Here is a 9,276-nt window from a genome sequence, read left to right as displayed (position 1 = left end):
AAACGATGTGAAGGTGACCCAGGTCAGCTCAGTTCTTTCAAAAAGTAACACCAGGAATGTAGTGGTCCTGTGAATGGTGACGGATGCGGGAGGCGTGGAGAAGCCCTGAGCTGTGACTCCTTGCAGAGGGTTCTTGTGACCTATCCCAGCTCTGAGACCTTGGTTGGGTTGATGCCATCAAACCAGAACGCCCCAGTTTACCTAATGACATTTCAGTAGCCACAAATGACTTCCCCCTCCTGAAAAGGACCCATCCAATCCTCAGGTGCACCTTGATGCAAATGGTCAGGCTCCTGTCCGTGGGTAGGAGCACACGCATTCACCTAATTTAAAACATCCTGTGTAAGAGTCTCCCAGGCATGAACTCTGCTCTGGGGAACCTTGGTGTTCAGGAGAATAGTTTCCATCATCCTTACACCTGCAGGCTCTTGGGCTGTTTTGGTTTCAATGCTCAAGCAGGCAAGTTCCCAGTGGGTCCATCTCCTGCCAGTGAGGCTTCCAAGAGACTCGAGGGGTTATAACCCTACCACTCCGTGTTCTATCCCCTGCCAACCTCTCTCCCTTACTTTATCCAGCACTACAAATGAGTGTCTCATGGATTATCCTTGGTTTTCTCATCCTGTTTCCTAGGAAAGACCTCATACTTAGCTTTTCTGATGAAAACATTAAAATTCACCCATTGCGGCAAAATCTGTCACATCGATTCACGCATATTTTCTGGGGAGAAAAAAAAAGAAAATTACACCTTGTTTACAAATGAAATAGTTTCATTTAAATGGGACTTAAGCCAAGGTGGTTAATTAGTCAAAAGATCCACAGTAGTCACCCGGCACACATTGTTTATTCTATTTGATATGTCTACTACGGATGTGTATTTAATATTCTGCATCCTTCTCAGGAAATGACAAATGCCCTGAATTCTTTGCAAATAGAATTGCTAATGAAAAAAAAGAGAAAAGAAAGTTGGTGTTAATTAAATGGTGATTAAAAATTTATCTCCTTTAAACCTAAAAAGTGCGGCTTTAATAATCGGTTGTCATATAAATAAATACCTTGCACTGAAATCCCTTGTGGTTTAAGACCTAAATAAATACTAATTTGAGAAACCTAAATATCCTTCAGAGGAGCTGAATATATTCGTTAGCATTATGCACATTTCTGGACTGTTTCTTTGTGCAGAGCTGTTGTGCGTGAGTCCTTGAGGGATCATGGCTTGTTTCTGAAACAGAGCCTGTCTATGTTAACCACGGAATTGAGCTTAGAAAAATGTGAGTGGGTAGAAGCTCAGTTCATTGGCTGGCAATTAATATGTGAAGAGTTGTATGTAAAGGCCTATTTTCCTTCCGATCATATTTATTTTATATTCACTTGAGTCAAAATTGGGTCTTTCTGCATACTCCATTTTTCTTTGGTAAACAGGGTTGAAAGTGCCGATGGAAAGATTATTCGGGGACCATACTTGAAAAGTCATCCCGATGCACCTTCCTTGTCCCCCCCACCCCCCAAGGCTGCATTGTGTTCATATCCCTTTGTTCCAGATGGGTTCAGCTTGCCACCTGGTGTCCCTCAGATCCGAGGTGGTCAAATGCACTTACCCTGTGAATACCGATGCTTGTGTACACATGTATATAATACACACGCTTGATTTCTACAGTCCACACACAAGTGTATTCTCCACATGGATTTGTACATATGTAAAGCCTATGTTAAAAAGTCAACGGCAGTGGTGGTGTTAACGCATGGGAAACGCGGTCTAGGTGTCTTGGCAGGAGGCTGCTTCTGTAGAGAAGGCACTATATTTTTTTATTTCTCAGTTCTAGAGAGGGTGACAGAGCCCAAGTGGGATTTGGGTGTTGAAGTTCTTGGTCCCTCAAAAAGGCAAAAATCTGGGGGGGAGCCATTGTGGAATAGATGCTGTTTACATTTGTTCTCAAGAGGATGCTGTTGTGGGTTTTATGATTCCTGTAAACCCATCCAAAGACATAGATTTCCTGTTTAAATTCCTTACCCTCTTCCCCAACCTCTGCGCTTTCTGTGCCTAGAAGTGCTAAAGGTATAGAATTGCCCAAAGATGCCTGCCCAGGAGGGTCTTAGAAAAATAGAATCTGTAGGACTATCCCAAGATGTGGGGGAAAGAGGAGGGAGATGAGAAACTGAAGTCTGTGAAGGGGCAGTGAGCTGGGAAGACCACCGAGTGGGGAGCATGGGAGAGGAGGCTGGAGCCGGGGTGGTCTGGTTTCTGGCTCTGCTCCCTTTACCAGGTTGACCCATTTCTAGGTCTTTGCAGGGAGGACCCTCCGAGAACCTCTGGGATCAGAGCCAGAAAGCCCCATAGATCTGACCTCGCTTCCTTTGCCTCTTGCCCTGTGCAGACAGACCTACGCACGCCTCTTTGACCTCGGTTTTCCTACGAGCTCTTTCACTATCCCTCATGTTTCCCAGGGGACTTTTTCCCTGGGAAGGATCAACAAGGGATATGACTTAAAACCGCAAACCAAAGATGAAATCTGGCAGCCACCCTTGAAATAGCACCGCTCCCCACGCACGGAGGTGGAACCAGGTACCTTGGGCAGCCGAGAGCACCTGACTGAGGGGCCACTCTCTTTTGAAGTCCACTTTGGTTTCAGGGAGCTGCAAAGGACATAGAAAACAGAATCTTTTTTCTGTAAGTAGCTTATGGTTTGGAAATTCAGTTCCTTAATATGGAAGATAATGAAGACCCATAGACTTCATTACAAACACATGCCAAACAGTAAAGATTACAAACTGTTAATGAAGTTGTTGCCAAGAAATAAAAATTAATCTGATCCCATGATCAACCTTAAAACATTAAAGCTCCCCCATATACTCGGTGCTCCTGGAAATGCCCTTGATTTTTTGAAACCTTCAGAGAAGGTGTTTGGGAAACCCAGAAGCAGTGACCCAGGTGAACAAATTCACCCCTCCACACCTCTGCCCAGGCAGGCTTGGGTCTGGCTCCGTCCAGCCCCTCAGCCCTTGCCAAATCATGCCTCCTCCCAGCTGTGCTTCAGGACTTGTGCTTCAGAAGAGGGTTGGAAAAAACCCTCACAGGACTAGAAAACAGATTGTGATGTAGAAAGACGAAATCTTTCCCCCAAAGCTTTGTCCGTTTGGTTTTGGACTTGACTTGTGAAGAACACTTTTGATAGTCCAGGGTATAAATGTATCAGGGAAGGAATAGGAAGGACTCATTGTCCAGAACCAAGTGCCTACTATTGCGGCTGGAGAAGGAGAGTGGCAGGTCCCCTCGGAAAGACACGGGGCCAGGAGGTGACCAGGGCATCTCTGTGTATTTCGGGAGGACTGGCCAGGTGGAGAGGGGGATTTGTTTTTCACCCTGTCCATCCCAGTTCTGTGCAGTCCTGAAATGTTAGATTCTCTGTTTATCACAAGTACATTCCATGTGTCAGCAACTAAATCTGGAAACATCAAAATATATCTACAATGAGTATAGAATATATTCTAGGCACATTCTAGAATGTGGTTCTCAAAATAGCCATAGGATAGAAGGATGATTGCTCCCATTTTACAGACGAGGAATCTGAGGTTTAGGTTGTTCTCAGCCTCATCAGCAACAAGAGTTAGCTGATAAATCCTGAATGTTAGCCCCAGACTTGAAGTGCCTGGTCTCCTCCAGGGAGGTCAGAATAGAAGTCAGAGACAGAGAGAGAGAGATGCTGTTCCCAGGGGCCCAGGCCTTCTCTGGAGTGCTGACCTGTGATGCAGTTTGTCAGTCTTCTACCCTCAGAAGCAGGTTTGGAGTGTATCCATCACCTCTGTTCATGGTCCCTCCCGAGACTTGAACATTGTTTGTGTCTCTCCTCCTTCATGAATGCACTCAGCATTTATTTTTTTGGTTCCTGAGGAGTTATTTTCTCTATTTAGCATGTGCCTAATCTTAAAGATCCCTTTCCTAATCTCTCTTGCTTTTATCAGTTGGCATCAGGGCTAATTGCATTAGACATATGTACATAGTATGCTCTCGTGTGTAGACACATGCACACACACACACACACACACACACACACACACATACTGCCTTGTGGCCCTCCATTGAAGCTCTCCTAAACATTGTGACCCATTTTTAAAGAGGTGATGTTATTTGCAAGGTGACTGTCCCTCTTCTTTCTTCTATGCTTCTCTTTGCTCGGCAGATAGAACGAGGCTCAGAGGAAGACGGGGTCGAGAGCAGAGTTTTTGCCTAAGCGATCGGGAGCTTCAAGAGTCAGGATGGCTGGGGGCCAGCTGTTGAAGTGCTGTTGTTGATGTTTCCCTTCTTGGTCTGTTGTGTTTTTCCTAATTGCCTTAGAGAGACTGTCCTGGTCACGAGTATCAGGATAACTGTTCAATCACTGAGTACTTATTCACTTTGTCCCAGGAAAGGAGAGTTATTGAGTTGGAATGTTTCCATCAGGCTCCAGGAGCCCCGAGGACCTGGTGTTTAATGCACCCCCGAGACGATGCTTCTGAGCACCCACATGCCTTTGGGGGCATCCTGCGCCTCCCAGGTTCAAAGTCACGCTTCTTTTCTGGCATGTATAGTGACTGTGAGGTGGGGCATATTGGACCCATTGTATAGAAGAGGAAACTGAGCAGGGATTTGAAAGGATGTCCTTCTGGGAGGCTCCGTAGCTGATCCTTCTGGAGGGTCAGTGAACCCCGTGTAAGTGCCCTTGTCCTAGTTCCTGAGAAAATTTCCCCAGCTGCTTTCATCTTTCAGGCTGGCAGTAAAATGTATTGGAAGACAGAGAGGTCATTATTATTTAATAGCTACTTTGAGATCCTGTTGCTGTCTGCAAGCGCAGGACAATACTCTCCTAGGGACGTTGAGCTATGCAGAAAGCGGAGCACCCCAAAGAATAATCTGGCCAACAGCATTACTTCGGAGCTGTATTTCAAAGCACAGAACTCTCCAGGGCACCAGAACCAAATTGTTTAAAATGGAATCATTCCTCAAATTAGCTTCCTCCAATAAGGTGACAGTGGTCTGCAGAAACCAACAAGACAAAACGGATCATCACTCATAAATCCCTCTTCTGTACCGTGCCGGCAAAACCAGGCGTTTGCATTTTTGCAATTCTGGAACTTCCTCATTAGCCGTAGCCCTGGGTCATAACCTCTTCCAGTTAATTCTCCTTCAGACCTTTGGGAAGGGTTTAAGACGAACCCTCGAAAGGATATTAACATAACACATAGCCAATGCCACAGCTGCCTTTTAAATTAATAAGGTTAATTGTTCTCCAGCAAACATAAGTTCGTCTTTGGCATTTTAAATGCTTCTCATTGATCTGACATTTTGCTGTTTCAAGATTTTAAAGGGCTCAAATCAAAGAGTATTGATAACTGAGCAAATAGTGAAGGTCCAGAAATATAAAAACATTGTCAGTTTTGCCATGAAAAACAATCATACCTTTTGAATTCAATTGAGGTTTTTACATTAGCCATCTAAGACTTATTGAATTATTTCTATTCTCAGTCAAGCTAATTGAAGCGAATGAACAGTATTGACTTTTTAAATCTATTTTACTTTTTTTTTTAATCTTAAGTTTATTAGGTTTGTAGGCACAGCTCTGGGGCCACGATCACTAGGGAAATGATAGAACTTAGAAGATTCTGACAGCGATTTTAGGCAGATCCAAGTGGTCTTCTTTGAGAATTCTGGTAGATCAGGGAAGATTAAAGCGGCACCTGTAACATTCATGTTCCCCAAATTTTTCATGGGGAAGGATGTCAACCGTTAGATTTTTTTTTCAAAGAAGATCTTAAGTCAAGAATAACATTTTCAAAGGAAGTAAAATCACTGCCAGGTACCAGTAATTACATGCTAGATGTGGCTTGGCTGCTTTCCAAGCCTGAGGGTCCCCAAAGATTTTATTTTTTACTAGTTGTTTTAAAATTTTGAAAATTAATCTCATTCATTCCCCTGCTAAAATAAATTCAAAAGCATACCCTTGCCAAATTAATCAGTAGAATGCATCATAGTTGATATCACACTGGAATGTTTGTGTGTGTGTGTGTGTGTGTGTATGTGAGTATATATATTTCAAGCTGAATATTCAGAAAGAATTAGATGAGTTAATGGGTGGCTTGAATAAGAAGTAAAAATCATAAGTAAGGATCTTCTCAGACATAAAAGGTGAACTATTTATTTTCCGCTCATGTTTTAAGACCTGTGGCGTAGCGTACTTACTGGTCATCTCCCAGAAGAAAGTCATTGCATTTAATAGCATATACTAAAGGGTTTGTGTCTGAGTCCACTTTTAACCCAGTTGGGATCGAACTCATATGCAGAAGCTTTCCATTCCTAGCTACCTTCAAACACCATCTAAAACTCACATCAGAACTGGCTCGATCTCTTGTATGGTGGAGCCCAAAGCCAGCTGTGTGCTCCGCTCAGTGATCATTTGGGAGTAGATCTTCACTTACCAATCACAACAGTTTATACCTGTCATGTTTTATCCACTGCATGAGGAAGTGCTGATAACTGTATTAAATATTTCCAAGCATAGCTACAATTACACGTTTGCTTAACACCTTTCTATGATAGAGGAAGCATATACTATGGTTGTCTTCTTGTAGTATGTCTTTTAATTTTGTTCAATGTGTTACCAACTGTTTTAAGGAATGGGATTTGAAATGTGTGTGCAAACTGATATGTACATAAATCCTGAGGCAAAAGAAGTGCCCAATCACATGGTGTAAAAATGTAAATACAGGAAAATTTCATTTTTCTAATAAAGATAATTTCTGCCAATTGATATGAAAATGAGCAATGGAGTCGTAGTCTTTGTTGTGGTCCTTGTGGCTGCCGGTGCCAGCATCACCAATATCCCTGTGTGCTTAGGATTTGCACGAAGGGAAAATAACTTGATTTTTCCCACTGGAGATTGAGGAGAATCCATGACTTGGCTTCCAGATTTCAGCCTTGAGTTTTGCCTCTGTGTCTCACCTGGATCCCGTCTCCAGCTCTCCCCCTTGCGGCCTTGACTCCGATAACCTTGGCCTTTACCAGGAACCACCCTTCTCTGTGTGAGTTAGGTAAGACTCACCTCCCTTGTTCACCTATGCCAGGGGCAGGTACAGACCCTCCCAGTCCCCACTCTGTCTCATGAGTGATCGATGGATCTGCCAATCAGAACACAGTGCTTGCTAAGAAGCCCCCAGAGTTCCTCATCTCAGGAAATGACTTCGCCACTGACGTGCTTCCTCAGGTCGGACACCTATTGGTCATCCTCTGCTCTGGTTCTCCCCTCACATGCAGTCCGTCAGCCAGCTCGGCCCAGTGGCCTTTCTCTGGCACCGGGATCCACCTGCATCTCATCGCCTGCGTCTCTATCGCCATCCGTCCACCATCTGCCATTTATACTCCTGCAAAGGCTGCCTAACCCACCCGCTGGCTCCCTCCCTGGTTTCCACGCCTATTCCTCCTCCAGAAGACAGGGTAGTCTTTCCAAACATGAGTTAGATGATTTGACTCACCTGTTTCTGGGTCCTCAGTAGCTTGGATTACAATCCAAATAAAATCCAGACTCTTCTCTACAAACCCAGAGTGCTAGTTGCCTCTCCTCCCACCTCCAGTAATGCCCCTCTGAGACATGCTTACTCAGGTCCAGCCAGACTGAACACTGTCCTCAAACAAGGCACCTCAGGGCTTTTCTCCCCACCTAACTTGCCCTCTAGATCTTTTTACAACTTCCTCCTCCTCGGTCACATTTCAGGCTCTGCTTAAATGACATCTCCCCAGAGAGGCATTCTCTGGCCACCTTGTCTCAAATAGAACCTTCCCATCACTCTCTAGTTCCTTGCTGTTCATCTCTTGTCCTTAAAGAACTTACTACTACCCTGAGTTTTATCATAGCCTGATGGTTATGTGTTAATTGTGTGTCTTCTTTCTTCTTCACTGAGTGAGAACAGGAAATTGGTTTATCACATTCCCTGCTCAGATCCCAGCATGTGGTGAAGTGCAGTGACTGGGACACAGTGAGAATCAGTAAATATTGTACAGAATGGGTAAATGGATGGATGGATGGATGGATGGATGGATAGATGGATGGATAGATGGATGGATAGATGGATGGATGGGTGGGTGGATGGATGGATGGATGGATGGATGGATGGATGGATGGATGGGTAGATGGATGGATGGATGGGTGGATAGATGGATGGATGGGTGGGTGGATGGGTGGATGGGTGGATGGATGGATGGATGGGTAGATGGATGGATAGATGGATGGATGGATGGATGGGTGGGTGGATGGATAGATGGATGGATGGATGGATGGATGGGTAGATGGATGGATGGATGGGTAGATGGATGGATGGGTGGGTGGATGGATGGATGGATGGATCGATCGATGGATGGAAGGAACAGGTGCTGAGTGAACAATTTGTTGGATGGATATATGCAGAGATAAAAAGAAAAATAAGTACCTCCAGAGAGGTACAGGTGACTGAATAACTGAAAGTATGATGCAAGAATGGAAATATATCTATGATCAGAGTAAGTAATTCCTAGGTCCATGCTCATCCCATCTTGATCCTGGGACACTCCCTCAGAAGAAAGTCTGTTCAGTATTTCCAGAGATACTCAAAGGCAGTTCATGATGGATGCCCCATCAATCAATCTCTGTGGACCCAGGAAACACAAGAGTTCACAAGACCTGCTGAATTAATACTGGAACCCAGAGAGTCATGCACAAGGTCATTGTGCCAGACTCTCACAGCATGACTCTCCCAACCCAATCTCTTGCTCCCTCAAAACTCCCCCACACATGGTGTGCTAACTCTGAACCAGGCGCTGCTCCTCAAGACAGTAGTCTAGTCACCTCAGAATGTTCAAGACAGTGGAGGCTTCCAGTAGAGGCTCTTCCACCTGGGGCCTGGGCTGGAGTGTGGCCTTCCCACAGGTGGGCAGGGCTCAGGCATTCCTTGCCAGGTGCTGACACAGAGTGACTGAGCCCTGGGGTCTTCTGGAAAGCAGTGGCAGGGGCTCCGGTCTGAAGAGGTCAGAGTTTTCCCTCCTCTTGCATAAGGCAGAGCCTCTGCCCTGAGGCTACAGAAGACCGAGTCCCACCCGAGGCCATTCTCTCAGTCTGACCTGATGAAGTCGAGTGGCAATACCTGGGGAGGGGCAGGGGCCACTTTCCCTTTGGCTGTGATGAGGACAGGGGTGGAACAGATGGTTGTTCACACAGGGTGGCAGGTACCTTTCACCCATGCAAAGATTTCACCCAAGAAAATCTGCCTGGGGCAGAG

At 45.1% G+C, this 9,276-nt stretch overlaps 1 protein-coding gene across 1 annotated transcript in view; it reads left to right on the top strand.

Annotated features, from left to right (window-relative positions):
- The window catches only part of GRIN2A (glutamate ionotropic receptor NMDA type subunit 2A), a 358,237-nt gene extending 351,454 nt beyond the window's left edge, over positions 1-6,783 (top strand). Inside the window, exon 15 of the transcript XR_013760774.1 lies at positions 4,176-6,783. The gene's annotated coding sequence lies outside the window, so the exon portion shown is untranslated. The remainder of the gene's footprint in view (positions 1-4,175) is intronic.
- The last annotated feature ends 2,493 nt before the right edge of the window (positions 6,784-9,276 follow it).

The sequence above is a fragment of the Sciurus vulgaris genome (genome assembly GCF_902686455.1).
Source record: "Sciurus vulgaris genome assembly, chromosome: 18".
Classification (NCBI taxonomy): domain Eukaryota; kingdom Metazoa; phylum Chordata; class Mammalia; order Rodentia; family Sciuridae; genus Sciurus; species Sciurus vulgaris.
This window is presented reverse-complemented; position numbering and strand designations above follow the sequence as displayed.